This window comes from Megascapheus bottae, chromosome 17, assembly GCF_031878675.1.
Source record: "Megascapheus bottae isolate mThoBot1 chromosome 17, mThoBot2.hap1, whole genome shotgun sequence".
NCBI lineage: Eukaryota > Metazoa > Chordata > Mammalia > Rodentia > Geomyidae > Megascapheus > Megascapheus bottae.
The window spans coordinates 9,049,679-9,077,236 of NC_143525.1; the positions used below are offsets into that span (position 1 = coordinate 9,049,679).

Below are 27,558 nucleotides of genomic sequence, written 5' to 3' on the forward strand. Positions count from 1 at the left end.
TCATATGAGACACCATCATAGGTTTTAGTCTTGAACTGAAGCATCATTAAAACATGCATGATTTCATGTATACCTCATAAGTTAAAAGGTCCTTGGCTTTTATTGATTACTCTCATTTTTCCTCTCGAATACTGTATGTTCTCCTATAGCTCACAATTAGTGAAAGAAATGTCTCATTTCTGTATCAGCTAATTGGATTCAGAAGTTGGTTTGTATAATTCAATTTGTAAAAGGAAAAAGTAGCATCTGCCATGATTCCAATGTGTCTAGAATGTTTCATTGCAGTGTCTTTGTTTACCTCAGCCATCTCTGAGAATACATGGCTTCAGATGACATCAGCTAACAGACAGGTGTTCTTTCCTATTTTTCTTTTCTTTTAAAAAAACTGTATCTCTATTTATCTAAATCTTAGATGAATATAACTTTGCTTATGGGATACAAATGGTCAGATGGGAAGAGATATAAATGGTGATGGTGACATTAGTTTTTCATCAAGCCCCTTGCTTGTGTCTCTTTGATCAGGAGTGGTTTGGATACATAAGTTAAGAGAACTCTGTGCCTTTGAGTTCAAATCAACAGAATTTGGTGACTGGGTGGTATATGATTTTCATATCCTCACTATGTCTGAGCTTCCTAATTATGTATAAAATTTCTTTAGAATAGTTCTGATTAAGTTAGTGAAGAGAATCGGAGTTTGAACCTAGAGCTATGGATATTGAGGTTATCATTGTGGAACAACATGATGGGAAAGTAATAAACCTTGTGTATTAACTAAGTGGTAGAATAGATCCATTAGCCTGAAGAGTGAGCAGAAGTTCTATCGAGTGAATGCATTTATTTCAGTTCTTCAATGGACATGACCAACTCAGAGCAGAAGTTGGGCCAAATGAAGTGCTTTTGGCAGAGGAACACTCAGCAATTCGTGAATAGTGGGTATTCCAGAAGTGGCGGGAAGCAGGGTGGGGGCAGACTCAGTCTCCAAGAGCATAAAAGAGCTATCTTTAGAACAAACACAAGTTCTGAAGTGCAATTGACTTACGAGGTCAGTGGGTTGTATCTACAAGTATTTATGGAGCAGCTACTTGGGATAAAGTAGACTCATAGGAAAGAAGGAACCTCAATCAGATTCTCATACACACTTCTATTCAACCAAAGCGGTCCCTGTCCTGGCTCTTATTCCATCTCATTCCCTCTGACAAGCTCAGTGATGAGGTCACTCCTGGCTCCTTTCACAAGTCCTTCAAAATGTTCACACACAGGAGCTGGCAGAATAAAGTCCTTTGTACAATTGTCTGCCTGCCAAACACATGGGCGGTAGGCTGGGCTTCCTTACTCACAAAACACTCAGAAAACCCCGAAATCCAAGCTGTCACTGACATTTGACTAAAGAGTGTTTAGATTGCACATCTAGCTCATGTTCTTGCTATGACATCTTTCCTTGTCTGAGCAGTCCTCTGCGCAGGAAGCCAGCATGACACCATCTCCTGATGAAAAAAGAAAACAACAAAAAAACATAAGCAAAAGCAAATTCAAGCTCAGGGCTTTCCTTCTGGAGCAATAATCTGTTTTTCTGTTCCCCAACTAAAATATCTAACACACCAATACTATATCAAATTGTCTAATTTTGTTCTATGTTAATCTCTGAAAGAAAAATTCCGCTAATGTTCAAAACAATTATGCATTTAAAAATAAAAGTGTGCGTTTTAGAGAAATGTAAGGTAAAGGTCAGTTAGGCTTAAGCTAATACTCAGCTTAATGAGAGAATAGCTATTTATTGTGGGATTAAAGAAAACCAAAAATAAGTTGGTAGAGGAAAAGAGTAAAGAAAGACAGGGGATGGATGAGTGGATAGAAACATATATGGATGGATGGATGGAGAAACAGATGAGTGGATGGGATAAATAGATGATGGGTATGAAGGTAGATAGATAGATGGATACATACATATATACATACATACATGCATGCATGAATGCATAGACAAGTACATACATGCACATACATACGGAATACAGTGTGACTCACATTACTTATCATGGAATATTGAAATATAACTCATTCATAGACAGTACAGACATAATTAAGCTTGGCCTCAAGAGATCACTGCTTCAGTAAATGATCTACAATTAGTCCCTTACTTTTGTATCTTACCTTTCCTCATTTGTTAAATGAGGGAAAGCATACAACACTCATGAAGTTAATTGTAGTGCCATGATTATTAATAGCAACTGATATTTTAGAGAAAAGTATTACTGAGGATTTTTTTTGAGCAAACCTTATTTACACTGATATCCCCCAATAAGTGCACAGTCAGATCAGAATTAAGCACAGCTGAAGAGCTGTGTGGACGCTGACTGTCCAAGACTGACTCACAACACAGATGAGAGATATTAAAAGCAAGTAACATTAGAAAACAAAAACATGGAGAAACTCTGGCTTCATGGAAAATGGAAATGGAGAAAAATATATACATGGATACATTACAGGTACACAAATATATGTGTAAGTAATTGACAACTAGATAACCAGCCAAATGGATGGACAGAGAATTTAAATATAGTGTAGGAAGAAGGCAGCCTGTTCTACTTATTTTAAAAATCCTAAGATGAGACTCACAAATTTGCTCACCCCTTGTGTTCCATGGTGAGCAAGGAGTAAGCGCTGTTGGGTGGGGCTGGACGAACATTTTCTTCAAGCTTCTTGTTCTAGCTTCTTTGGACAGTGAGTTATGAATTTCATACAGAGTACTTCATTTGGTCCTGAAGGCAATCTTAGAGATTATAGTCTCAGTGACCTGTCAGACAAGATAATTGAGGTACAGAGAGCTTTGCTAAATCATCAGGGCTTCATAGCCAGCTAGTGGACCTGATCTCAGGTCTACAGCAGGTTTTATGTGAGATCAGAAAAGGAATAAAACTCTAGAAACAGCTCTGACAGATGCTATATTTGAATTTGAGAGACACGGATGGGTGTGAATGATAACCATCTAAGATAACCATCACAGATACCCTATGTCCATCGAGCCCAGAGAAGGTGCAGGTATTTTGTGTGAGGTGGAGGGTGGGGTGTCTGCTTGTCACAGGTAAAGAGAGTTAAGGTTGAGTAGGAGGCAGAAGATAGACACAGCAGTGTGGGCCTGACCACAGGGAAAGAAAGGGCACTCACCTTTCCATAAGTGACTTGGAGCAGAAGTAGAGACTGGGAGGGTGAACAAGAAGAGGAGATTCTGGAGTACACAGAACAAGGACATCACCCTCCCCTCATAGGCCAATGGTTCACCTTCCTGGATGGACTTGTACAACCTTCCCTTGTTATTTCCCACTCCGACTCAAATGTATGTAAATAATCAGATACATTTGGTAGTGCTGTGCAAATGTGTGTATGAATATCCATGAACAGCAGAATGGGGTTTGGGCCAATGGCAGACTGCATGGATATGTGTAAAAACTGCCTCAGGACACTTTTCTTATAATGTATATCTCTGTCATTAGAGATGTCGTATTATGGGCTATTACATTTAGTGTATCACAAAATGTAATAGATGGTCCAACATTTGGCCTTTGTTAATGTCAGGTGAAAGTAAAGGTCTATAACCTATCCTGTTTATTGGGAAAAGAGCATTATATACATAATAGGCATATGGGAAAATAACAGTGGAGCCAGGGCTACTGGGAATGTATGCTGCTAGCTCACCTCTCGAAGCACGTATCTACATCCCATGGTGTCTTCTAACTCATCAATAAATAGGGGGAATGGAAGGGATGAATGGCTGAGAGTTCTTAGGTGAGCTTCCCTTTTTGAGTCTCTCTTGGCCCTGGTCTCTCCAGTTCTGCAGTCTGCAATGAGCCAGTGGCTTCTCTGTGGTGACAGTGTGTTTATGGATTATGGCAATGACATTACCTCCTGTGTCACAATGGTGGGGTCTAGCCTGCTGCTGGCTCTCCAAATACAGTAGTAATGCCTTCCTCCGGCCCCCAGCCTGCTGCTTTTGCCCATGTAGCCAATGTGAAGATTGACATTTTGGAGGAGGAGAGCAAGATAGGAAAACGGAGAGCCCCACAGCTCCACCGTGGAAGCTACCACCCACAACTCACACCTGTGCTATTTCCTGAAACGGAGCCCAGTTATAGGCAGGGTGACTTTTATTTTCTGGTTATGATGGACACCTCATATCCTTATCCAATTCGTGTTTCAGTAGTACATGTTTTCTTTGTGCTTCACTTGCCAGTTGCTCAAATACTGGCATGGTCAATGTCTGTGAAATCTATCATCTATCTATCTGTCTGTCTGTCTGTCTGTCTGTCTGTCTATCTATCTACCTACCTATGGATTCACTATAGTAAAACCACATAGTCCTGGTTGCATCCATTTTCTGACAATTCCATTGTTATTAAAACAATCCATCGGGCCAGGACTTTGGCATAGCATGCATGAAGGCCCGGGTTCAATTCCTCAGTACCACATACATAGGAAAAAAAACCCAACAATGCATCATACTGAGCTACCTAATCTCAAACTAGAGACCCACTCTAATTCATTGTACAGAGCATGTTTAATTCTCAAGCTAGAGACCCACACTGATTCACTGACCACAGCTCAATGCCCTTCCTCAGTTATCCAACTGCAAAAGTTGGCTTGCCTATGAGGAACTTCTCCAGATAGCTGATGGTGTTCTGCAATTCTGGATGAGATTTGGTTCCTCTCCTTCAGCTTTTCACTTCCCAGGCCCCAGATGGCCAGTTCAGTTGGACAACACATGTTATAGCTACTCAACAGCTCCTGATATGGACACAAGACTAACCCCAGCACTGTACATAACCCTCCTTTGGCTAGGCCATTTGCCGTTAGCAATCTAGGCTTCGCAAAAGGACGAAGCCCCAGAACCTTCTCCCTCACACATTACAGAGCTCATAGGTGCTCCTCAACCATTTTCATAGAAACCTTTCTATCATTTTTACCAAAAGGAGCAGAGGGACACTTGAGCCATCACTTTGTGTAAACAAAGCCCTTTAGCAAATATGCTTCAGCAATATATTGCTCGTTTTACTCTCTTCATGTAAGTAAGGAGTCAGAAAACCATAAGCCAAATCTTAATTTTATGTGTTGTTCATGTTGTTCATTTTGCTTTGTTTAAAATCTTTTCTCTGATAATTGGCCCTCATTTGGACTTTTCATATAGTTTGATATTTATTATTTTAAGGTCTTGGTCTTTTGGCTAAGCAATTATCTATGCATGCTTTCATTTCTACGTAATTGTTTTATAATTCTGGAGAGTAGGTGAATTATCTTTATTCTTCATGCAAAGAGGATAAAACAGTTTAGACAGGGGCCGGGAGTTTGGCCTAGTGGTTAAAGTGCTTGCCTAGCATGCATGAAGATCCGGGTTCGATTCCTCGGTACCACATACATAGAAAAAAGCCGGAAGTGGTGCTGAGGCTCAAGTGGTAGAGCTCTAGCCTTGAGAAAGTCCAAGGACAGTGCTCATGCCCTGAGCTCAAGCCCAGGACTGGCAAAAAAAAAAAACCAAACCGGTTTAGACATTAATAAGGTCCAAGATGACACAAAAAGTGCCAGATATGGCTGGGCTCTACTGATTCACGCCTGTAATTGCAGCTGTTCAGGAGCCTGAGATCTGAGGATAGAGGTTCAGAGTGAATGGGTGAGATTCTCAGTTCCTCTGAATATCCACAAGTGGAGCTCTGGTTCAAATGGCAAAGCAGCAGTGTCAGGGAAATAGCTATATACAGTGCCCAGGCCCAGAGTTCATGCCCCAATACTGACACAAAAGAGAGAGTGAAAGAGACAGAAAAATAGAGGAACAGAGAGACAAAGAGTGGCAAGGAGAGAGGAAAGAAGGAAAGAAAGGAAAGGAAAGGAAAGGATAGAGAAATAGATTAAGACACAAGTAGAGGCAAAGTTTTGAAAGGGCAGCTTTTTAGCATAGTCCAGAAAGAAGGAAATTAGTGTAACTTGGCTCTAAGTCCTAACTGGGTTTTGCAGGAAGGAATCCAAGATGAAGCTCCAGCAAGTAGCTGTCAGGGTGATTTTTGCTTTCCAGAGGGAGAGGGAAACCCAAAGAAGTGCCTCATGTTATTATTCATGAAAAGAGCTTAATGGCCAAGTAGGAACATTTGTTAAGGGAAAAACTGAAAGGAAGAGTTAAAAGCTAAGACAGCCTGGTGACCATTTTAGAATAGCCTGCATAAAGTCCAGAATAAATGCATGCCATGGCACTCAAAGACCTGGCACTTTAAGAAAAACAACAAAAGCACACATACAACTCTTCATGGTCAACTGGCAAAATAAAATAGGTTTTTCTCTTGCCATTTTTCAAAAATGGAAAGACAGGCTAAGTGAGGGAAACAGGAAGGCATACACTAGAAATTAGACATGCCTCCCCCCCAGGAAAAAAAAGGAATTTAAGAGAGTATTGGTAAGGGATTCCAAGACTAAAAATAATAGACTCTTTATATCCCCAGAAAGGGCGAGGTCAGCGAGAGGCTCAGGAATCTGGTTAAATGGAAGTCAGGCAATCCTGGGACTCAGATAAAATACAAACAACAGCAGAACTCTACAGAATATACTCAGTGACTATTGCTATCATCAAACACTAGTAAGTATTTCATATGCATGGCTTAATTTTAATCCCCACAGTGTCCTAATTTTAAGCTCATAGAACAGACAAGGAAACCGAGGCACACCACATGGATGAAGGCAAATGTCATGTAACTGCTTAAAGGTGACCGATGGGGGCTATACACACAGATCTGAGTCAAGATTCTGCTTGTATACAGACTTTGCCAGCAGATTGCTCCCCAGATCAGAGATATTAGGCCAATAAATGGTGGTGGTGGGGAATATATAGAATAAAACTGTGCGTGCAGCTCATATTATAGCAGGTAAATAACAGATGGGCTCCACATGAAAGCTCACTGAAATTGACATGCAGCCTCTGAACTAAAGGGACAGGCAGTGTGACCCATGCTCCACCTTGACCTGCTCCTCATCCCCAAAAAAGCCCAGATGGAACTGTAGAGCAGGCATCTTTGATTTCATGCCAGATAAGTCAGTGTTACCTTTAAGCAAAGTCAGAGCTGCTGACTATTTCCCAGAATACCACATAGCCTAGCAAAAGCTGCCCAATGTAAAAAGAGAACTACTGCCTGGCTTATCTACTAAAAACAAAGCCTACGCTTAAATTCCTCTCTTCAAAGGGCTAATGAAAACTAATGACTGTGATGGATTCTGGCATTATTTATTTTGACATTGCTTGAAACTCTGGCTTGTTCCAACAGAAGCTTATAGAAAAGACAAGGCCAATTAAAAGAGAAAGCAAGAAAAGGGAAGCAAGATTACGGATACAAAGGCTGGTCAGGAATTGGTCATCAGTTGCAATGTTTCGGTGGTTTTAAGTTGTCTAGCATAGAAGACCCACACAGAGAGAGATATTGTCAGTGTTACCAGTTCTAGATTAAAGCGTATTAGTTTGTGCAAGAGACTCTATGGTATGTTCATGTTATTAAGAGACAAGGATTTATTCTAGGTTTCTTATGAATTGGGCTATGTAGGATGTAACTAATGGATTTCCAGCTTACTTATGTGGAACAGAAAATTCAGTTCCAAAAGGATAGTTTTCAAATTTCTTCTCAGTAAAGACAGAAGCATTGTAAAGCATTGCATAGACAGCCCCAGAGGTAGCAGACTTCAGTGTTTTTGAAATTTTCTGCCAAAAACTTATTTGTTTTAGTTACTATAGGGACGATAATTAAATGACTTCATTGCTTACTATGTGACAGGCAAGGTTAGGGGCAATGGCAGTTTCTTGAATGAAGAGGTACAGGGATCTTTCTCAGGAAATACACTGCATGAATGACTGTAGTGAAATTTTGGGGGATTGGTGACTATGTGAAATTATCTAGGTAATCAAAGAGTCAGGCCTGAACCTGTATACTCAACCACAGATTGGAAATCTTGGGGAAAACACTGTATGTGTATTAATACATATAGAACATTTTTTCCCTGGTATTATTCCCCAAACAAAACAAGGTAGCTATTCACATAGCATTTCCATTCTATTAGGTGTTAGAAGTAATGTGGAGATCAATCAAAGCACACAGGATGATGGGTGTAGATTATATGCAGACACACTGCCAGTTTAAAGAAGACAATTGAACATCCCTATTTGTGTGTGTGTATGTGTGTGTGTGTGTGAGTCTCTGAGAACCTCATACAGAATAAGCCTGCTATGAAAGCCAAGGGAAAACTGTCTTTATTCAGTTACTCTATTCATCTGATGTGTATTAGACTGTATTATGTAGCCTGTGAGCACAGCCGTTCAGCTCTGGGGCTACTTGATTCTTTATCCTCATGGAAATTCCATTCTAGTTGATAAACCACAGGACTTTCAGGCAGCCAAGCCAGAAGGCAAAATATTGTCAGATACTTAATGAAAAATGCAGGGTGGTTGTCCTCTAGGCTGGCGATACTTTCCAGAAAACTAGTATAATTCAAGCTAACTTCCCCTTAGGAATGAATGTAAACAGGGACCGAAGGAGACTATCAAACTTGAGGACCATGGACTTTGACAACTGTTGATACATAATTTTAATTTTAAGACTGCTTTTCATCCTCTCAGCAGTGCCTCTAATTATGTCACTGTGCACTCTTGCCCAGACTCACCAGCACAGCACTTTCAGTAGCTTGACCTACTTTAAGCATCTCATCACATCCAATCTGGTTCTGAATGTTGGAGTCCCAGGTGCTAGTCTCTCAGTGGATCTAAGCCCGAGACACAATGAGGATGTGGGTGGTCGTAGTAAAGAAGACAATAAGGAGAACAATAACCTCACTTATTAAATAGCAAATTGTAGTTGGATGTCGGTGGCTCACACCTGTAATCCTTGCTATTCTGGGGACTGAGATCTGAGGATTATGTTTCGAAGCTAGCTCAGGGAAGAAAAGTGTGAGATTCTTATCTCCAATTAACCACCAAATAGCCACAAGTACAGCTGTGGTTCAAATGGGAGAGCTCCAGCCTTGAGTACAAAAGCTATGGAACAGTGCTCAGGTTCTAAGTTCAAGCCCTAGTACCAGCATTTAAGATATCAGCATCATGATTATTAAACTTTCTCAGGAGTAGTAACACATATTAATTGCAACTTCTTTGGTAACTAACACAAATCAAGGATTTATGTGTGCATGTATGAGTATTATTTTTTTTGGTCAGGATAATATATAGAGGGGTTACAGTTACATTCGCCAGGTAGTAGGTGCATTAATTCTGACACATTGATATCCCTTATGTTTTTTGTCCCTATTTCCTTCCCCCTGAGTATTATTTTTTGACACTGCTGTTTGGCAATGAAATAAAAAAGCTAACCATTGAGCATGTCTACCTAACTCAAATTTTTGCAAGACTTGGCTTTTTATCTTTAAGAAATATGATGTCTGTGAATTTTATTTTAGCACAAAATAACACCATTCTCACATTTTCCCACTTCAAATTCACACAAAATGCAATAGCCTTGAACTACAGAATAGTTTTTCATTGATGGCATAGAGTTAAGAGTTGGAATTTACAGCCAGACAGCTCTTGGACTTGACCTCTACTTTTAACACGTACAGATTTTATCCAGCTTCATACTTATTTAAGTTGGGAGTCAAGAGCCAAGGGCTAGGTAGTTGGAAAATAAAGCAAAGGAATGAGGTCTCAGGAATAAACTACTAGATTGTGCTTAAGCCCAATGGGAGAGCGCTCTCTCTCTCTCTCTCTCTCTCTCTCTCTCTCTCTCTCTCTCTCTCTCTCTCTCTCTCTCTCTCTCTCTCTCTGTGTGTGTGTGTGTGTGTGTGTGTGTGTGTGTGTGTGTTGATTTTACTGTGGAACTGCTCTACTGCCCTACAATGTCTTCTTTGGTCTCTTTGACTGATGTCTAAGTCAGCATTGCTCTTCCTCTTAATAGGGTTTCCATAAGGTTTCTTTTGCTTTATATCTCAGGCCTCAGTAAGGCAAGAGGTGATATTGTCCAACACAATGTACCCTTTATCTGACATATGTAACAGTCACCTCTCCGTACATCACCTTTATGATAACTATTAAAAATCATGTATCAGGCCTCCATTCTTCATTTAGTACCCATGTTCCTATCCATCTATCTGTGCACAGTAAAAGACCACACCAGCAAATAATCAAGGTGTATGTCATAGAGGAATGGAAGAACAAATCCAGGCTTTACGATTGGGAGCCTTAAGTTCTTAAATGTTTCCTTTGGAAGAAGTTTTATTTTAGAGTATAAATATATTTTTATTATTTTTTCTCATATATTTTAATTGTAATTAATAGAAGGGTTACATTATATTCACCAGATAGAAGGTACATTACTTCACATACATTGATACCCTTTCTCATGTCATGGTCCCCATTTCCCTCCCCCGCCCCGCCCCTCATCTTGTTTTCCTCCCTTCCCTATCCTATTTCAAATAATCAAATAAGCATATACACAATGTATCACATGACCAGGAGAAATACTGTAACAATATGAGATAACCAAGGGATAGCAAAAGTAATGAGAGATAACATAGTACATTAAGGACAACAATCACTCATTATATGGCTTTTGTTTCTATATCCTGGAGGTCATTTCATTAAACATCATACTATATGGCCTTATGTATTCTAGGTTTTGCTCTATTGCAGATCTCTGCTAGTAGAGCCCAAGGTTTCTATTGATTATGACAAATGAGGGAAACCATTGAGCCTAAGTTCCTTTGGGTCTGGCTGACTTTACTTAATATGATTTTTTCTAAGTCTTTCCATTTCCTTACAAATGGGGCGATGTTCTTTCTGGAAGAAGGTTTTGAGATCCGTGGCCACAAACGTCCCAGATTTCCTCTGAATTACGGCAAGTTTGGTCTGTACTCTGTATTCTTGTCTTGACTCTTGTTGTCCAGGGGGTCAGCATCTCAGACATCATCTGGACACACTTCCCCTATGGAGGGCCAAGCCAGAATGGAGTGTTACTCTGACCTCTCACTATGGCTCTCTAGTTGGCAGAGGGCTGGATGGCAACTGCCCAGGAAGAAACCACAAACTCTGCAACCTCCATCATTGTTCATTGTTTTTGTGGTCAAGTCTTTGTGCAACTCCAATTTTATATATGTGCTGTGTGTATGGGGTTGGGTCGAAGTGGGGATGGGGAGTGTTTATGCAGTACTATAAGCTAGGGTCTTGCATTTGTCATGCAAGTGCTCTACCACTTGACCCATGTCCCTGGCTCAGACTTAAAATTTAAGTTGGGTATTCATCTATTCTTCCATTGTGAAGTAACATGGGATGAACTACATAAGGAACCTTCATGAACCCTGATCCATTTTGCAATAAACTGAAACAGTAATCACAAACAAGGCAAAGGGTATGGATTTCCCGTGTTAAACACAGCCATGCAACTGTTTTTAGATAAAATTTTACAAATTCACATCACATATCTTTTATCCAAAATTCTTAGAATCCATGATGCTTTATATTTCAGAGTTTTTCTCTTTTATTTGAAATTTAATTTATTGTCAAGGTAATGTGCAGAGGGATTACAGTTACGTATATAAGGTAGTGAGTATATTTCTCGTCAAACATATGTTAGTATACACATAATTATTTCTCATGGGGATGGAACCCAATCTAAACATAAAATCCTTTTATGTTTCTAAGGCCATATAGGATGAGTTTAAATGAAAGGACCTCCAAGATATAGAAACAAGAGCCATATAAGGTGTGACTGTTGTTTTAATGTACTATGTTATTTCTCTTCTCTTTTGCTGCCCCTTGGCTATCTCATATTGTTATAGTATCTTACCTTGTTATCTGATATATTGTATATATGTTTATTTGTTTATTTGAAATAGGATAGGGAAGGGGGAAAAACAAGGAGGGGAGGGGATGGGGGAGGGAATTGGGGACAAAAACATTAAAAGGGGTAGCAATGATTGTTAAGGAATGCACCTTCTATCTGGTGAATATAATGTAACCCTTCTATTAATTACAATAAAAATAAAAATAACAAAAATTCATTTATGTTTTATATACAACTTGCAGACAAGGCTTAGAGATAATTTTATGCAATATTTGTAATGTTCCTTCATTTTGATCACAACTTATCACTGGAGGTTGTGGAATTTTCCAAGTATGATTTTATGTTGGTGTTCAAAAGTTTTAGATTTGGGATTTTTTCTGATATTTGGTTAGGGATGTTCAATCAATAATTGTAGTCCAGTGATTATCATCACTATTGCTATAACCAATTATTGCTTAAAAGAGAATGACTTTAATAGTCGTGAATTGTCAATGTCGCAAGTTAGAGAATGGTCTGCCTTTTCATGGGATGTAAACATTACCAATACCTTTTTCTTAGCGAATTTTCTTTAGGCAACCAGCTAGTCAATTTTTCCTTTGAAGTATTTTTAATCTTAATGTGGCTCTGGTTTTTTAGACTCATATAAAGACAAATTAGATTTCCAATATGCTATGAACTTTTGTAAATTGAGGTGAAACTAGAAACAAATGTAACAAATTCTGAGTTTTCATGTCATCTCAACTTGTTTTATTCTCTAATGGAATCAGAGATTGTCAATTAATTCCTGATAGGAACACACATACCACAGACATCTGTATAGACAACACAAAGAGTTTTTTTTACAGCTAAACTTCTTAAAATTATGACATCAATCTTTTTCTTTTCTATGCATCTTTAGCCATTTGTGCCATCTTTTGCCATTTTCATAGACATAAGAGCAGGCAAATACAACTTTCTGGTTTCTTTCTGTCATTTTAAAGTGACTTAACTACAAAACCCTATAGGTTAATTTGTCAGATATAATAACAAAAATAACAAACATCTGGCTACTCCACTGAATTTTAACTTCAGATAATGAATAATTATTTTTGATTTAAGTATTTCCCAAGCAGTGTTTGAAAGACAGTTCTAAAATATTATTCATTTCTGCCCCAAGTTCAAATTTACTTGGGAATTTTATCATTTATCTAGCGAACTTACTTGTCAGCCAAAGACATAAAGTAGCTAAACTCTCCTAATGTCCCTGAAAGTACCAGGATGTAGCTGGATGAAACCATCTTTGAGGTGGAAAGAAAGTAAGCAAGCCATGGCCTTTGTGTGAGGAGGAGATGGAAAGAGAGGTGGCCAGTCAGGAATGTGAAAGAATTCAGTGCAGGAATTACTTTCACAGACTTACACAGCATATATAAAGCAGATGGATGGGGAAAGCTTGTTTCCTGAGTATTAACTAAAAGCCACAATGTTCTAAGCCAGTGGGACCATTCTGTTTGCTTCACATTCTCCTCCCATGTTTTATACTACAGCACACAGAGTCACAGAGAAACACACACACACACACACACACACACACACACACACACACGCATCCCAAACTACACAAGAACATGATACAGATAGGAGAGTATCACAAATTTCCAGTTCAAAACAGCAACTGATAGCCGGGCACGGTGGCTCACGCCTGTAATCCTAGTTGCACAGGAGGTTGAGATCTGAAGCTCAATGGTTCAAAGCCAGCCTGGACACTAAAGTCCATGAGACTCTTATCTCTAATTAACTACTAGAAAACCAGAAGTTGGTTTTGGCTCAAGGGCTAGGGTGTAGCCTTGAGTTGAAGAGTTCAGGGACAACTCCCAAGCCCAGGAGCTTATACAGCAGTGGTCGACTGACTGTCACCCCTTTAACATATCATTCAAAGACCTGAGCGGACAGACTTTTTGTGTGCATGCATATGAGTGTGCCAGTTCTAGGTAGTGAACTTCAGGCATGGGCATGAGCTTTTATACTCAAAGCTAGCACTCTACCATTTGAATCATAACAGTACTTCTGGCTTAAAAAGAAAATGGTGATTAATTGGAGATAATTGTCTTAAGGATTTTCCTGCCCAATCTGGCTTTGAACAGAGATCTTCAGATCTCAGTCACTTGAGTAGCCAGGATTACAAGTGTGAGCCACCAGCATATGGCTAAGAATTTTTTGAAATGAGGATTGTTTATAACTAACAAAAATACAATGCCCCCCCAAAACAAATACAATATTTTCAAAGAAAATAGCCAGTAAGTAAAAGGTAAAAGACGTTTTTCTCTGTGTACTCCGGTTTGATTTCATTGACCCCACTAAAACCTCTTGAAAGAAAAGTTATTTTATAAGCTATTAGGCACATACGAAAGGCAAGCTAGCTACAGTGGGGTTTACCCAAGGACTGTAGTGATTTGGCAGCTATTTCCCATCCCTTGTGCTGTGATGTAAAGAAGCAATACACTGAGATTCTTTGTCTCAGAAGTTCATAATCCCAGAATACTCTGGGCACAAAGTCTGTGAGAGACACATGTGGCATTGGTACACTCTGCGATTTGTCCTTGAGTGGACTATTAGTCGTGTTCTGCAGAACATGGTAGGTGAACAATAGTTGTAAATGGAACTTAGAAAGATACTCAAACAAATCTACAAATATGTACAACAGTTGATCACACCAATTTCATGGGCCTTGTCTTATGCTTGGTCATTTCCTCTTCAAGTTTTCAACTATAACTCATTCTAGAAGTTGTTCTAGATACAAATATCACTTGCAGTTTATTTGTTCTTTAAGTAACTTCAGTGGGGTGTGTGTGTGTGTGTGTGTGTGTGTGTGTGTGTGTATATTTCTTCCTTTTAGTGTGATTTCTTCCTTTTAACAACATTTTGCATTGTCAAAGCTGAACCAAACTTTTGACCCCAGAATCAACTCATGAGGCAGATGGTAGCCAGTTCACTACCCAGGAACTTATGAAAACCAGCTTCTTCTTTGTATTTTGGGGAGGTAGAGCATCAAAGAGGAAGTTAACTAGGCTCCCGAACAAATGAGTGCAATATGAAGGAGACGTTGAGAGGCATTTGGTGTTCATTACTGAGCATTCGGTAGCTGCTTTGTCATTTTTCTTGTTTGTCATAAAAAATAAATAGAGTTTAATAGATGATCTAACCTAGCAGGTTTTGGCAAGAAAGTAGACTGTGTCTTATTAGGATCTTGATGTGCATAATTTAAAGTAAGATGGAACATGAAACCATTTCCAGCACACATCGGGGAGTGACTGACATAGATTTAGTCCCTGATTGTACAGAAATGAAAACCAGGGCTGTCCTGTATGGTATATTAAATCATGTATTCTGTTTTATGGAGTTTGGGCTGTAAACAGCGTATTTCAGAATAATTAACCCTGTCATTTCTTTGACTTAAAAGTTTTTTTTTCCCCTTAAAAAATGTAGGAGTGTTTTATGTAAAAGGCAGAAGCTGAAGTGCCTTAATAGATTGTGTGAAGGCCAAAAGAAACTCAAAGGGCAGTTCCTGTTCACTCACAGGTCAAAATTACCATCCGTTAGCAAGAATTAAGACATGGCCAGCAAACCCAGGGGAAATTCTCTGCTTGATGGGAAAGATCTGGCCTTGGAGCAGGGCCTCTCGCCTGCGTGGCCAGGGCTGTGAGGTGACTGGCAGGCTCACAGGAGTTATTCTTTTAGCGTGACACGCTGGGAAATGATCTCCTTTTCCACAGAGCAGCATAAGGAATGGATTAACCCCAGTGGCAATTTGGGGGCGACTGATGGGGGGGATGGCTCAGATTTTCTGTCTGTCTTGGTCACAGTCACTCCTGAAGGATTTTCCTTGAGATCTATTTCTTGATTTACACTCACATTTTTGGACTACTGTTGGGTTTGTTTTTTTTGTTTTTGTTTTTGGGGTTTTTTTTTTGCTTATTCCCCAAATATACAAATTCCATCCGTGAAAATTCAAGAAGTCAGTCAGTGGTATTTATAAACTCCTTAAGTTTTGAAAGCAATTATCCCCCAAGATCATTTTTTAGAAAAATCATCTGTTCTGACTTATTTTTTTCCTCTGATTGTGTATAGGGACTGTCTTCTCCTATGGCATTAAAAAAGAAAATCCAGGCAATAAACACACTATGAATAATACATCTCAATATTTCTTAATGCACTGTGTGACTACCATTTGTGTAAATAGCTCCAGTACCTTCCAAGAAGAGGTTTATCTAGCTGGTCCCATTTTGCTCCTCAGATAAAAGATTGGGCGATGTGCTGAAGGAGAGCCAGCTGAAGAGCAAATGTCATAATGGTTCCCAAACAATTCTCTCCTGTGGAACTGGTTAAGTATTAATGATACTTTCCTTTTAGAGTCCATGATTATAGCTTGATTCTCTATTCACCTCACCAACATGTTATTCTTTGAATTAATGAATAAAATTCATTACATCTGATTTTTATGAATAGGGGTGTTCTCTGCTATAATGCCACAAATGGTCCCTTATGAAATGAAGATTTGTTTTTCCTTGGGAGTTTACTGATCCAGGAAGAAAATTAACCAATAAATATTTACCCAGAAAAAGGTACTAAATATGTACTTTTCCCCCAAAACCAAAGACAGAGAGAAAATAAAATTAATTAAAACCGTTGTCCAACTCAGCCACAGAACTCAAAATATCTTCCATCTGATATAAAAATTGTGTAAATTTGGTTGACAAGGTCTCACTGTACTCTTTTGAGACAACAGTTCAAATCCTGTCCATGAAAGAGGGCTTCAATTCCAGTATCCAAGGTCTACAAAATCTTACATCAAGTTGTAAAAACATGAACAGGGTTGGGAGTTTGGCCTAGTGGTGGAGTGCTTGCCCAGCATGCATGAAGCCTGTGTTCAATTTCTCAGAACCACATATAAGAAAAAGCTGGAAGTGATATAGTGGCTCAAGTGGTAGACTGTTAGCTAGTCTTGACAAAGCTCAAGGACAAGTGCCCAGGCCCTGAGTTTAAGCCCCAGGGCTGCCCCCTCCCCCCCAAAAAAACCCAAACCATGAACAGAATCTACAAGGTCAGAATACTATCTTCTGGTACAATCTTAACACACTCCTGTGGTTGGAATGTTATCAGCCCACAATTAAGCCACTATTGCTCAAGAACTACTCAATGATTTTTCAGTGTTAGAGGGCTAGTATTTTAGGTTGTGGTCTCTTGGTCAGGGTCTCTTGTAGCTTCTTAACTCTGTCATAGTAGCAAGAACAGATTCACAGAGGAAAAAAGTAAATAAGACCACATTCCCAGAGGAACCATTAATAAAATACAGACCAATAATGTCTGGTTTAAAAACAAACGTGAATATTTTCATGCCAAAAAGAAGAGAAAGACAGCCAAGTGTCTTCTTTTCCTTTAGCAGAGGCCTTATTTAGCAGATTTGTTTGGGATCTCTCATGAAAGGACAGAGACTCCAATAAAAAGTTGATAGCAAAAACAATAAAATAAGCCAGAGAAACAATGCTGGGTAGTAGGGACTACTCCTTAATAGACAGAGGTACCCAGAGTCCAGTCCAGCTCCATGCTGGTTGTAATTGGCATTAGGTTCTCTTATAAGTCTGAGCAGTGTCCATGAGCCAGATCTCTAAGTCAGAAATGGATGACCATTTCTGACACTGTTCCAGTGTCCTCATCCTTGTCATCCTCACCTAAGCCCAGTGGTTAACTGAGTTTAGTGCTTCACACATTTGGCATTCTTTTGAGCTCCATATAATAATGGTAAATACTCACAGAATCACTCTGGTTTACATGTTCCATACAATAGTCAACATAGTACATGAGACAGTTAATGCTGAGTTTTAAAATAGGAATTGCATTAGTTGATTTTGCTCAGCTGGATGCTCAGAACACTGAATATTCTGAAACCGGAATGTTGATTTGCAATATCTCCAACTTACTATCTGTTTATTGGGATGTATCCATATTGTAAGATAAGGTAAGTTTTTATAAGAGTAAACTATAGGCTTGCCATCAGTGTTTCACACCTAGTTACTCAGGAGGCCATGATATAAGCATCATGGTTTGAAGCCAGCCTGAGTAGGAAAGTCCATGAGACTTTTATTTCTAGTGAACAACCCAAAAGAGCTGGAAGTAGAGATGTGGGTAAAGTAATATAGTGCTTGCTATATAAGCTTTCTTGTGCAAAAAAGCTTAGGAACAGAATTCAGGCCATGAGTTCGAGCACTAGGATTCACATACACACACACACACACACACACACATACACACACACACAAACACAGACACAAACACATACACACAAGAGTAAATCAGAAAGGATCATAAATGATATTTCTCTCCTCAATACTTCATTTTATATCTATTAAAATACTCATATTCTTCAGGGTTGAAGTATACATGAGGAAAGGCTCAAATGATTGAAAATCACATTGTTAGAGAAAAAAATTAAGAATCATCCTATACTACGCTTAACTACTTAGGAGGTCAAGATCTGAGGATTGCAACTCAAAGCCAGCCAAGCAGTAAAGTCCATGAGACTCTTAATCTCCAAGTAATTGACCTCCCTGGGGAAAAAAAAAACCTGGAAATGTTGCAGCTCAAGTGGTAGAGTGGTAACCTTGAGCAACAAAGTCGCAGCAGTGCCCAGACTCTGAATTCAAGCCTCTGAAGAGCACCCCAAAATGATAATAATGATGATGATGATGATGATAATATAAAAACAATAAAACAGAACTCTTAAGAAGTCTAACATCTGTTTAGTCCATGCAGCTGACATTTAAATTTACTTTATTGTCTCCAAATCACCACCCCATTGCTTTTATTTTCAATTTTGCAAACAGAATTATCTAATATGTTCAATTTTTCTTTGAGGTGTCTGGCCCAAGCAGGACACATCTCCTTTTGTCCCTGATGAGGTGTCTCCCTGGTTTTCACTTGAACTTGGTGACTGTAATTAAATGACCCTAGTTATTTATAGCCAAAGATAACTGGGTTGGACACAGGGTAGATTTGTTCTTGCTCCTACTCACTTCCCTTTGTCAAATCGAGTAAAATTGGGGTGGGGGGTGAAGAGCAAGGTTTATCTTTTTGGAAGTACCTATGCACTTTTCTGGGCTTTTTCTTAAACCAATAAGCTATCAGATTGTTTTGATAAAAGGATGTCAAGTATGCTTGAAAAAGACAGAGATTCAATGGCTTCCTTCAGTGACCAGCCCAAGAGCCATCTCATAGAAGCCTTAATTTGCTGCTTTTTGGAAACTCTAAAAAGAGACTCTGGAAGATTCTTCTACTGGAACATGTTGACACCCATTCTTTGCATCTCTGTTTCATAGGTGGATGATGGTAATCAAAACAGGAGCGATTACTTCCGATGGTAAGACAACTGAGTTGACTTGACATCTCATTTCCTCTGGGAAATTTCTGGAGAGCAAAAGTCCCTGGCAGAAACAGTAACTGAAGGCTGTGCAGCTCCAAAGCCCCTGGCCATTTTCTATCCATGTGGGTCATTTACCAAAGTAAACTCCTTCAAGAGGCATGGGGGTCGCTTTCTAGGTACTTTCCTTACAAACCCTAGCTGGAAACTTCACCACCGTGCACAAGTGGGGAGCTAGCCCCCCAGTATAAGTTTTCCTACAAGTCTAGATTCAGCAATTATGCAATCTTATACAATCTCGCAAAGAAGGAGCTGTCTCCTCTCAGCCTGCCTTTCATCTTTGATGATGCTGGTCACTGGTTTTCAATTTTGCTTCAGTTTCACCATGGCCAACAGGACTTCAGGGAGCTCTTCATTCCTGAATTGATCACCCTGGTCCTCCACAGAAGGAAAAATCCTACTGGGAGTGGTAGTTCACACCTGTAATCATAGCTATACAAGAGGTGTAGATAGGAAGATACCAGGCCTTCCAAGCAAAAAACTCAAGACCTTATCCAGAAAAAATAAAGACTGGAGGAGAAAGAAAAGGGATTAAAAATGTGGCTCAGGTGATAAAGTGCATGCCTACTAGACAAAGCTCTGCCCCACACAGAGAGAGAGAGAGGGGGAGAGAGAGAGAGATCTGTTATATTATTCAGAGTAACTCAGTTTGACTTGGCTTCTTCATGTAATTTTGTATATAGTTATACAGGTTTTATTCCAAGACTTCAATATTTGAGAACAACAGGTATCTTGACTTAATTTTGAAGATAAGAAACAAAAATAAGTTGGGTGCTGGTGGCTCACACCTATCATCCTAACAGTTGAGAGACTGAGACTTGAAGATTTTGGTTCAAAGCTAGCCCAGCCAGGAAAGCCCATAAGAATCTTATCTCCAATTAACTACCAAAATGTCAGAAATGGAGCTGTGGCTCAACTGGTTGAGTACAAAATTTCATAGATAGCACCCAGGCCCGGAATTCAAGCCCTAGGACCAGCACAAAAATAAATAAATGAAAATAAAGATTTCTATGTAAGAAGCAGTCTGGGTAGTTGTAAGACACCAGAAGAAAGTCTCCATTAAGAAGACTCTAGGTAAACTGATTTCAGAGTTTGGCTGGAAAAAGAATGCAAGTGCTGAGATTATCATCTGAAGATGTTGCCTAAAGTGAATTAAGAGGGTCCTTGGTGAAACTGCAAGGTGGACGAGCGCTAACACTGAAGCCCAAAGTGAGAGCTTCACAGAACAGAAGGCCCAGAAGAGCCATGCTGGTCAAAAAACAGTCTTTACTAAATATCTATTACACAGGATCCCTCCATTCTCTTCCACTGGCAGGTAAGCTACCCCAGAGAAACAAAGCCCAGCCTGTGCCTCTGACTGTACAGTTTGTTGTGCAGCTGGAAATGTGATTTCCACTGAACAATTTAGAATCACATGGGGCAGAAAAAGTGAGCATTGTGGCTATTATGACTGTTTTTCTACTCTAACATTCATCTTCATGCTAAGCTAAGAACATAGACAATCTCACTTCTTCTGTGTGGTCGGGGTTATAAGTGAGAAGGGGTTTTGATGGCTCTAGAGGATGAAAATGCTATAAAATGGAGCTGGTGTCCATGATCGCTTATTTCAGCAACCGGGTGTGGTGCCACATGTCTATAATCCCAGCACTCAGGAAGCTGAGGCAGGAAAATTGATGTTTGGGGCCAGTCTGAGCTATGTAGTAAGATCTTTTCTCAAACAGACAGACAGACAAAAGCTCAAACAATGACAAAAGAGAGAAAAGAGGGAGAGAGAAAAAAAGATGAAGAAAAAAACAAAGAAAAACACATAGAGAGACAGAGATAAAGAGAAAAGGAATGAGCTTATTTGGGGGGTTCAGAATATGTTACTCATTTTCCTTCTCACCTTTAGGGTTGTGTGTCAGGTTAAACTGTAAGTCCCCAAAACCTCCAGGTTCACCCAAGATAGAGAAAAGTAAATTGTCTGGAAAGTCGAGCAAAGGCCTCAGAATGGATAACCATAGACTCTGCTCCATCTGAACTCTTCCTTGCCCTAGCTTTAGGAAATTCACATTGTGTAGACTGATAGAAAATTGGTACTGGGGAGAGGGAACAGATCTGAGGTGCTAAGGAGAAACTTCCCACTGTAAGTAATATAACACACATCATGTGCCAGTCTCTCATGCTTATTATCCAAACTACTCAGGAAACTGAAATCTGGAGGATTCCAGTTGGAGGCCAGAAGAAAAGTGTGAGAGACTTGATCTCTAATATCACTAGCAAAAAAACTGGCCTGGGGGCATGGCTCAAGTGATCAGTCCCAGCCAAACCAGCAAACTGAATGAGTAAGCAGAAAGCCCTGGGTTCAATCCCTGGATCATGGAAAGAGAACTTACCCAGTCTCTTTCATCTGTGGTTGAACTTCCTGCAGTTTCCTCACCACAGAGCTCATGTTTCCTCGTTATGTCTGATGATCTATTTTGTCAGAAGGTTGGTGGCAGCCCAATGCACTGAGAGAATGCTGACGACATTTACCTCCCTTCAGGCCTACCATCTCCCTGACTAAACTCCACAAGCCAGGCGAATGTTTTGAGACTCCATGAACACCACCTCCATGACTGCACATTCTTGTAATTGTTCTCTTTTGTGATTAAAGTTCCTCATCTTAGAGAGGTCTTTAGGTTCTACACTAAATTTCATCATAGATATGGGTGAACAACTTGTGTGGGAAAATACAGGAATGTCTGTATTTTCTAGATAAAAGCTGAGCTGACCCCAAATTTCCCCCAAGGCAACACCAACCCTGGCCAGTCTTCTTTAATAGTCCTAACCCACGACTGTCGGTGATATACATGAGTGTGTTGACTGTCATAATTCTTAAACAGGTGCCATGTTGTCACAGAAGGCCACCTCAGAAGGCCTTCCAGTGCCCCCCCCCACTCTCACCATCCAGTTCCATGATATGTTAAGAGGCACATCTCAATCTTTGGGGTTCAAAGTACATCATTTCTGCCCCCCCTCCACCACCCATCCTGCTAAGCTGAGATACCACATAAAAACAGGGTAACTTATTGGCAGTAAAGAACCCTCTTCTCCCATCCTGGGTCACTTGGCTTTTAGTTTTCATTTGATCTTAAAAAAAAAAAAGAGGAGAGGGAGCCATTGTTTAAATCTACTATGACTTTGAATAGCCTTAGTACTACCACTACAATTTACAATTTCTGCTTTTGTTTCTTTTGTTAAAAATGTCCATGTAGGGAAAGGCTAGAGAAGCAAAGAAAATGTAATCATGGTACATCCAGTGCACCTCCAGGAAGCCAAGCTTTGGAAATGCATTGGTTGTGGGCTTCTAATGAACCTTTGCTCTTACAGGAACCATTTGGTCACTTAAGAGCTTCCCTCTGGCAGACTTGTCCCATGCCCATCACATAGTCTTCTCTGCAGGCTTTGGTAGAGTGTTGTTCACTTGAAGACAGAGCCTATGAAACATGGAAAACAAGCCCTGAACTGCTGCCGTTTAATCCCGTTTCTGAAAACTGATTATTGCCAACATTCCAGGTGGTACCTGGGTTGGTTGGTACCCTGACCAGTTCCAGAAAGTTCTTTAGTGTTTGAATAGGAATTACTTGGTATTGTTTATGATGACCTGTTGCTTGAATATTTCTGTGAACAAGCTACCTTCAGGGTTTTCAATGTGGAGATTAGGGGCTTAACCAAATCAGTGTCACTTGCCCACCTCTGAAACAACCTGCAATGCCATGGTGAGCCTTCCCTCTAGATTCCATTCGGAATGATCAGCTCCATTGTTTAAATTTTGTATGGTTTTTGATATATTAGGACGGCAGCTCTGAGAAATGCAAAGTTAATTGTATCTGATTTGTAAATGCCACTGCTGAACAGATGCTGGGAGTTTTTGATCTATTTCCATAACTGCATTTCCAAGGCATTAAGTGCGGTGATTGTGGGGTGATTTTTTTTTTTGCTTGGCTCTCCTCATCCATTCACTATATAATGCATTTCCAAAATACATTTTTATGGTCTTGCATTTTGGAATGAGAAAGTTATTGTCGTGCTTGAGAGTCATTGAGAAGATGCTGCCATGCTAATGGTAATGGCCTTTAGAAACGTTACACAATCGAGAACATTCCCTTCCAAAGCTATGCCCTGTAAATCATTGTCTCTGCCCGCACCATTGCTCTAGGAAAACAGGGCATTAACCTCCGTGCCTGTGATGATCACAGCTATTCTCGTTTCATCAGAGCACTTACTCAGCACGTGCACTTCCCCAGAATGCAGCAGGAAGTCAGGAACTGTCCTCACTGGCTTTCTGAAACAGCTTTTCTGAAACTAACGCTTGTTAGTTGCCTACACCCTACCTTCAAACCCAGAATCCGAAAACCAAAGTCTAACTTGAAGAGTTCAAGACATTGCATTGTGTTACATGTACATTCTTTGGACGTAAGAAAGAACCTGCCACATTTGTTTTTAGTAAGAAACAAAACAAAAGTACAAGATTGGCCCAAATCCCCAATTAAAATTTTTATCAGGAACCAGGAGTGTGGCTTAGTGGTAGCATGCTTGCCTAGGATGCACAAAGTTCCTGGGTTTGATTCCTTGGTACCATATACACAGAAAAAGCCAGAAGTGCTTTGGCTGTGGTGCTGTGGTTCAAGTAGTAGAACTCTGAAGCCTTGAGAAAGCTCAAAGAATGTGCCCAAAACCTGAGTTCAGGCTCCAGAACTGACCAAAGCAAATATTATCAGACCTGAAGAAATGGCTAACATAAGATAGCCTGTGTATGACTTGTATCGGAAAAAGGAAGAAATAGAAAATGTTTATTTAAAAAAACCTCAAATTGATGATAAGGAAGTGATAGGCGATGTGAAAGTGAGTGTTGGGTGCAGTGTTAGAGGAAGCCATAGTGAGGGACTTGCCTACAGGCTGCTGTAATGTCAAGATAGAGAAGCGATGTGACAATCTGACACTGAACTGGATAGCACCCGAGTCTCACAGCCTCTGGGACTTGTTCAGTTTGTAGGAATGATGTGATCAAAGTAATCATTGATGCAGAGAAATGCCTCCCCACCCCATACATCACTGCCTGAAGCTGGGGCAAGTGGTGTAGAGCCTCTAAGTATGAGCTTTGGCCTGATTATAAGAGCCAAAGGGCCTTATAAGGGCACTGATTTTTGCTCGATGCTGTTTCACCACAGCAGGCCTAGACCTTAGCTTCAAAGCTAAGTCCTTTGGCCCATGGTTCATGCACTGAATTCCAGGGAGTGGTTTTTTTTTTTCCTCCTTCTAACGGCCAGAAGATGAGAGGGAGGTGAGAGAAGGTGGCAGCAGTCCCTTGGTCACCTGCTAATAACAGTTCCAGAGGATCAGTCCATAGATATAGGCCTTGGGGAAGGGTTCGTGAGGCTTGGCCTGACAACAAACTTCACTGTAACAGACTTGGAACTAGGCTTGGCAATAATTCCTTCTCCCGTTCCCTAGCAGGAAGCATCTCCTTATATTGCTTGGTGTTGGGAGAGAAGTAAGGCAAGTGCCCTTTCTTTATATTTTAAGGAATATATATATATATACACACAAAAAATTATATATATATATATATATTTAACATACTGACTGGTTACATGTTGAAGATAACCTGCACCATGAACTACAGAGAAAGAAATGGTGGGGAAATGGTGAACTGACGAGCAGCAATACTCACTAGCCACTGTGACAGAAATGAACTATACAATGTGGGGGGTAGGGAGGGAGGGAAGGGAAAAATTGGGAGAGAATGAGGGAGGGGGTGACGTTGTTCAAAAGAAATGTACTTATTACCTGATTTATACAACACCTCTGTACAACACCTTTACAATAACTTTTTTTAAATAACCAAAATGTAGAAAATGGTTCCATTCCTTTTCTCCTCCCCACTTACCCACCCACCCCAAATACTCATCATTGTGATTTGGTCAGAAAAGTATATATCATATATATATATATGCATGTGTTTATATATATAACATATATTTTATATAGTGTGTGTTGTATAAAATATGATGTACTTGGGCCGGGAGTTTGGCCTAGTGGTTAAAGTGCTTGCCTCACATGCATGAAGACCCGGGTTCGATTCCTCGGTACCACATACATAGAAAAAAGCCGGAAGTGGTGCTGAGGCTCAAGTGGTAGAGCTCTAGCCTTGAGAAAGTCCAAGGACAGTGCTCAGGGCCTGAGCTCAAGCCCAGGACTGGCAAAAAAAAAATATGATGTACTTGCATATTTGTTTCTAGTTCTTGGACTCAGGGCCTAGATGCTGTCCCTCAGCTTTTGTGCTCAAGGCTAGCACTCTATTTCTTGAGCCACAACTCCGCTTCCATCATGCTGGTAGTTTAGAGTAAGTGAGTGGTGGACTCTCCTGCCTGGGCTGGCTTAGAACCACAATCCTCAGATCTCAAACGCTTGAGTAGCTAGGATTACAGGCCTGAGCTGCCAGTGCCCAGCTAAAATTATATGTTTATTTAAGTAGTTGTACAAAGTACTTACCATTCAACATATCTGTCTATAAGTACAGGTATCATGGTTTATTTCCTTGACTTTTCAATGCATCATTTCTTCTTATTATATTAAAGGACACGAGGTCTCATTTGGCTTCCTTAGCTCAGGAGAGTTAAGTGTGGCATATGAATAGCTACTCAAGTTATATATTTGTGGAGAAATGATCGACTGATGGAATCTTAGCTGCAGTCTTTCTCTGCTTCCAACTTCTCTGAGGGTCCTGTTGAACTCTTTTTATTATGATGGTGTTACAGAGGATCTTAGCTGATCCCAACCAGAACTGCATGTGTTGATAGCTGTAAACAAAGGTATTTCATCTTGGCAAAAAAGAGAAGATGGCCACTGGATACCATGGGAATGCTGGGATGTGGGGAGAGGGTCTCAATCTGACCTGTAGTAGAGTAGACAGTGAAAACACATTGCCTTAATTAGCTCTCCTTAGCCCTGAAACACACTTGCTATCTTGCCTCTGTTTTCTTCCTTAATGTTCACATGGACCATGGGTGGCTATGGTAACCATTGTGTCAGAATGGAACTCTGGACCCTGTCAGGTAGCTTTCTTTCCATTCAACTATACTGTTGCCTTCAGAATAAAGAAGGACAAAGGTCTAGTTTTAATTCATGTTGGGGTTACCCTAGATTCAAGCCTCAAGAAATTTTGGGTCACCACATTCTGAAAGGAATCATAACTGATTGTAAAAGTTCTTGAGGGTTAGATATCCAAGGGCTCAAAACCAAGCCTTCTGTGGACTGACTGCAATTAATGGAAACTTAACTCCTAAAGTCCAGAGATCTAATAGGCAGCTGAAAGTGAGAGCTCCCTTCCAGTATGAGTAGAAGTTACTATCAGTGTGATTATGGAGATTGCAACACACATGGAAAACTATCAGTTGCATCTTCTGCTTTGGTCATTAATGTAGTTTTTTGTATGAGAAATATATTCTAGAATATATTTCTAGTTAGGGACTGCTCATAGATATTAGAGAACCACTTCTCAAAATATGATCCTTGGGGCAGCTACAACACCATCCTTTGGGAACTTACTAGAGTTGCAGAGTCTCAGACTGCCTCCTCAGATGTGCTCAGTCAGCAACTCTGGGCTTTGGGCCCAGTAATCTGTTTTTCCTAGCCTTCCTGATGAGTCTAATTCTTGCTGAGATTAGAAAATCACTAGCCAGGGGAAAATTTGCTTGTCTCTCCTGCTCAAAAGGCATTTATTTTACCTCATCGTGTGTCATCAGTGTTTAATGCAATGTTTGAACCATGACAGCTACCCTTAATTGTTTGATGGAAAAAAATAAAGAAATCAAGCAGATGCACACAGCTGAAGAGACCTGTTGCAACCGTGGTCCTTCAAATACCATAATAACTTGGTATGTGTGCGAAAAATCACCTTCGTGATTTGGATCCAAATGTAAAAGGTCCAGGAATGTGGATTTTTATATAATTATATTCAGCAATACTTTTCTTCTTTTGAAAAAAAACCTACTTATTTATAGAAAAGAGGATGAATGCATTCACCTGGTATAACAATCAAAATATAGAAGGGGAATCACCTAGATATCCTCTAAAGATGTCATTGCTGTAAGCAGGGGGTGTTTTTATTTTTTGCATATCTTTTCAAGCATTTAATCCTTACACGGGCAGTCAAAAATCCCATACCTACAGGCATATGTACATATACCAATATAATATAAAAAGCATATTGTGTTGTCCTTCCCTTATTTTTGTTTCAAC

General features: G+C 39.9%; 1 long non-coding RNA gene across 1 annotated transcript; it reads right to left on the minus strand.

The window, feature by feature from the left end:
* Window positions 1–1,047: 1,047 nt before the first annotated feature.
* On the minus strand, window positions 1,048–3,837 carry LOC150050942 (uncharacterized). The gene is made up of 3 exons (XR_016538399.1): window positions 3,694–3,837; window positions 2,629–2,794; window positions 1,048–1,484 (listed from the first exon to the last, which is right to left on the minus strand). It is a non-coding gene; the product is annotated as an uncharacterized LOC150050942 (long non-coding RNA).
* Window positions 3,838–27,558: the final 23,721 nt, after the last annotated feature.